Raw genomic sequence first — 5080 nt, 5'->3', positions numbered from 1 at the left:
GCGAGGGCGGTGCTGAATCCGCCCGCCCCTCCTGCTCAGAACCGCCCCCTGGGCTGAGGGTTTCCGAAGACCTGGAGAAAGCTGCTGGGCGGCTTCAGCAGCCCGCCCCCTGGCGCGTTGCCCTCCTCTGGACCAAACCGGGCGCCTTGGGAGGTTCTCCAACCTGCGGGCCAAGCATTTGACCTCGGACCGCTGCAGGGTTTAGCGTAGATTATCTTTGTAGAGCAGCAATACCTAAAGACAGGCAGGTAACATGAGATTAGAATTTGAATGGTTTGGGAAGATAAATGAATGCTGTCACTGGGAGGGCTTTTGGCACCCTGAGCTTTGGAACCTCTGAGCTTTTCGCTGCCCGCTTAGGTTGGAGGAAGGAGATATTCGGAGAGACACTCCTGCTGTATGATCTTTTTACTGGCGCCCTGAAAGCCTAGCAGAATAACGGTGGCAGAAGGGACAAAGGATACAGATTACACACATTTCTCGGTGTCTTACCTCGCTTTTGACCGTGCCTTGTTCAATAAGGTTATCTTTATTTTTCAGAAGAAACAGATTCAAAGGCAGCTGGTCCAAGGTCTTAGGTCAGTAATGATGAAACCTGATTCGTGCGCAAGTCTGAGTGTAAGCATGGTCTGGCTCGTTGGGAGATAGTGTGTTTGAAAAGTGCCAGGGTGTTCTGATTGAATGAATGAATGTAGAAATGAATGAACAAAATCTTTTTCCTAGCTTTTGGACCTCCCACTCTTAAGTCCTCAATCACGTGTGTTGCCAACTCAGCAGCTTCTCATCCCTGCAAACCTAAATGAAGAAAGATCAAAGGTTACAAGTTCATGGTGCTAGTAACAAGATCATTTTATCCTACTCTGATCATTTCTCATACGCATGCACGAAAATGATCTGATTATTAATTTAAAGAAAGCTTCACTGTATCCGATGAGCAATTGGGAGGCTGCAGTAGGAGGATTGCTAATTCAAAGCCAGCCTCAGCTATTTAGTAAGACTCTGTCTCAAAATAAAAAGGGCTGCCATTGTAGCTCAGGGGTAAAATGCCCCTGGGTTCAATCTCCAGTACTAAAAAAGAAGAGGAAGAAGAAAGAAAGAAAATATTACTGTATACAAACATTTATTTAAAAGTCAATGCAGCCAGGGGCAACGGCTCTCAGCTATTCTGGAGCCTGAGGCAGGAAGATTCCTTGAGCTCAGGGTCCAAGGCCAACCTGGAAAACTTAGCTATACCCCATCTCTAAAAAAATAATAGCCAGTCCTGGTGGTACAGGTAATCCCAGGGATTTGGGAGACTGAGGTAGGAGGATCTCAAGTCTTAGACCAGCCTGGGCTAGTTAGGAAGACCCTGTCTCAAAAATAAATTTTTTTTAAAAAGGGCTAGGGATACCCAGACATGGTGGAACACCTGTAATCCCAGCAACTCAGAAGGCTGAGGCAGGAGGATTGCAAGTTCAAAACCAGCCTCAGCAACTTAGTGAGACCCTGTCTCAAAAATTAAGTGGGCTCTGGGGATGTAGGTCAGTGGTAGAACGCCCCTGGGTTCAATTGCCCATACCACTTTAATAATAAATAAAAGATAAGTGCATAACAAAATGTTAATAGTTTTTTTGTTTGTTTGTTTGTTTGCTGACCCATAGGGGTTTATTATACTATTTTCTTGATATTTCCTGTATGTTTGAGATGCATAACACAAAAAGAAAGACAGTTTTAATTTGAATATGGTAAGAAAATTATGATCAATTACCTTCCTTTCTGGATTAGCTGGTTCTCCAATAATGTGGTCTATAAAGCAAAATAGGTCTCCCTCACCTGATATACAGTGCTCTTTAAAACTCCCTAACTTCCTAGCCCAGGAAATGCTCAGCTACCAGTTCTACTTGAAAGGTGAAGAATTTGTTTGCTAAAGTTAGAAGTGCGCTCTCTATCCGGTGCCAGAACCATAATTAGCAGTCTCCAAACTGCCAAAGCATTTAGGTCCCTCAGCTTCTGCTGAGTTGTTATGTTACTGGTTTTTGTTTTTGTTTTGTTTTGTTTTTTAATATACTAAGCTCTTTTGAAGCTTCTTAACATTCTTTTCTAAACATTAACTAATGTGGTATTTAGAAGCAATACTGAGGACTGGTGTCTGATTGTAGAGAGAGGGCTAGACATAGGACTCTACACATTTCATTGTCACCTGACCTTTCTCACCTTATTTTCCTCAGGTCTGTAATGGGAATCATATTCCCACTCCTCTCTACAGGGTTATTGTGAACTTCACCACTTCAAAATGCCTTCTGAGGACAATATACAAATGAAAGGGCACTTTTCCATTTATTCAACAAATATTGGGGCTTGGGATGTAACTCAGTAGAGCACTTGCTTAGCATGTCCAAGGCCCTAGGTTTAATCTTCAGCACTACATGCCTTTGGGGTACTTGACAGCTGGGCCAGGCAATGATGGGAGATGTCTTAAAAAAGACTTCCATCTGCACTTGCTTAAAGACCTTAAATAATTCAATAATGTAACCAAAAACACAGTAATAAATGTTGGAGAAGAGGAAATTAGAGCACCCACACATCATTGATTGTGACCGAAAATGGCACAGCCACTGGGCAAAAACCTGCCAGTTCTTCAAAAAGTTAAAACTTAACAGCAGAAAAACAAATAACCCAATCAACAATGGGCGAAGAAACTAAACAGATACTTCACAGAGGAAGAAATACAATTGATCAACAAGTATATAAACAAATGTTGAACATCTCTAGCATTAGAGAAATGCAAATCAAAACCTATACTGAGATTCCAGCTCACCCCAGTCAGAATGGCAATCATCAAGAATACAAGCAACAATAAATGTTGGCGAGGTTGTGGTGAAAAAGGTATACTCATACATTGCTGGTGGGACTGAAAATTGGTGCAACCACTATGGAAAGCAGTATGGAGATTCCTAAGAAAACTTGGAATGGAACCACCATTTGACCCAGTCATCCCACTCCTAGATTTATACCCAAAGAGCATAAAATCAGCATGCTGCAGTGATGCAGCCATATCAATGTTTATAGCAGCTCAATTCACAGTAGCTGTTATGGAACCAAACTAGGTGCCCTTCAGCAGAAAAATGGATAAAGAAATACACACACACACACACAGGAATATTACTCAGCCTTAAAGAAGAATGAAATTATAGCATTTGCCAGTAAATGGATGGAAGTGGAGAATATTATGCTAAGCAAAATAAGCCAATCCCAAAGACCCAAAGGCTGAATGTTTTCTCTGATATATGGATGCTAATTCACAATAATGGGGAGAGAAGAGAGGTATTTTGTACTAGACTGATGAGAGGGGTGGGGATGTAGGGATAGGAAGGATAGTAGAAAGAATCCAGACATTATTACCCTACATGCAAATAGGATTACATGACCTGTGTAACTCTACATCGTGTACATCCAGACAAATGAGAAGTTTTACTCTGTTTAAGTGTGATGTATCAAAATGCATTCTGCTGCCATGTATAATTAATTAGAACAATTTTTTTTAAGTTGCAGAGTTATCATGTGACTCAGCAAGTGCACTCCTGGATACACAGAAAAGAAATGAAAACACATCCACATGGGCACAAATGTCATAACACCATTAGTCATTAAAGTCATAAAGGAGACAGAAATAGTAAGTGTGTATCAGCTGATGAAGGAATAAATAAAACATCACATAACAATGGAATTAATGAAATATCGTGGATGAACATTGGAAATATGCTAAGTGTGTGTTAGTCATTTTTCCATCTCTGACAAAACACCTGAGAAAGTCAACTGAATAGGAAGAGTGGTTTTCTCTGCTAGTTACAGAGGTTGCAGGCCATGCTCCCTTGGTCTGGTTGCCTTGGGCCTGTGGTGGCCCAGTACAGCACAGCAGTGGAGAGGGTGATGGGGGAAGACTGTACTACTCTTAGTGGTCAGAAAACAGGAAGGGCCAGGTTCTCCTCTTCCCCTTCAAGAGTGTGCCCAATGACCTGACTTCCTTTAACTAAGCCTCACCTCTTATACATTCTGCCACCCCACTATCACACACAGACTGGCAACCTAGCCTTTAGCATATGGGACTCTGGGGGACATTTAAGATCCAAACCAGTCACAAAATACCACATGCTATATGATTCCATCTGTATGAAATGTCCAGAATAGACAAATCTACAGACATAGAAAGTAGATTCCCGTTTGCCCAGTGGAGGAATTGGGGCGCATAGAGAATAATTGCGAGGGAGTGCAGGGTTTCTCTTAGTGACAATGGAAATGTTCTAAAATCAGGTTATAATATTAGGTTATGATGACTAATTTTAGGTTGTGTTATTCTACAACCCTGTGAATGTCCTGCAAAAACTAAGAATAAGTGAAGGGCTCAAGGGTGGAGCTCTGAGAGAATGCTTGCCTGGTCTACACCAGGCCCTAGCTTCCGTTCTGGCTCTGCAAAAAAAGAAATAAGCATCTTGTATGGCATTTGAATTATATCTCTAAAACTGTTCCAATTTTTTCAAGGTTCAATAAATTGTAGATATTCATATTATACCTATTATATGTCACCTGAAATATACAGGTTACTAAACATCATTTCTAACTGTGAGTTGCACCCAGTATAGAAATTCTGATTCATTTGGTTTGCAGTGAGATGTGGGCCTTGGTTTGTTTTGTTGTTGTTGTTGTTGTTGTTTAAGGGTATTGTTTTGTTTTGTTTTGTTTTGGGGGGGTGTCTGTGTCTTTTTTTCTTTTTTTAGAACTGGGGGTTGAACCCAGGGCTTTGTGAATGCAAGGCATATGCTTTGCCACTAAGCTACATCCCAGCCCCTGGGTATTTTTTTTTTTTTTATTAAGGCTTTTAACTGGTATCAAATAGCAGCCAAGGTTGAGAAGGAAATGGAGAAATTGTGTGTGCACAATGAGCTTCATAGAGATGTGTACAATAAGTGAATGCCGGACTGCGAGTGTAGCTCAGTAGGAGAACACTTGCCTAGCATGCATGGGCTCTGTGTTTGAGCCCTGCACTGCACATGATGATGAGGATGATATGATGATGATGATGATGATGATGATGATGATGATG

General features: G+C 41.4%; 1 long non-coding RNA gene across 1 annotated transcript in view; it reads left to right on the top strand.

The window, feature by feature from the left end:
- The window catches only part of LOC125616084, a 25571-nt gene extending 21751 nt beyond the window's left edge, over positions 1 to 3820 (top strand). The window contains exon 3 of the long non-coding RNA XR_007346700.1: positions 3810 to 3820. This is a non-coding gene — a long non-coding RNA (uncharacterized LOC125616084). The remainder of the gene's footprint in view (positions 1 to 3809) is intronic.
- Positions 3821 to 5080: the final 1260 nt, after the last annotated feature.

This window comes from Marmota marmota, unplaced genomic scaffold (genome assembly GCF_001458135.2).
Source record: "Marmota marmota marmota unplaced genomic scaffold, marMar, whole genome shotgun sequence".
NCBI classification, from domain to species: domain Eukaryota; kingdom Metazoa; phylum Chordata; class Mammalia; order Rodentia; family Sciuridae; genus Marmota; species Marmota marmota.
This window is presented reverse-complemented; position numbering and strand designations above follow the sequence as displayed.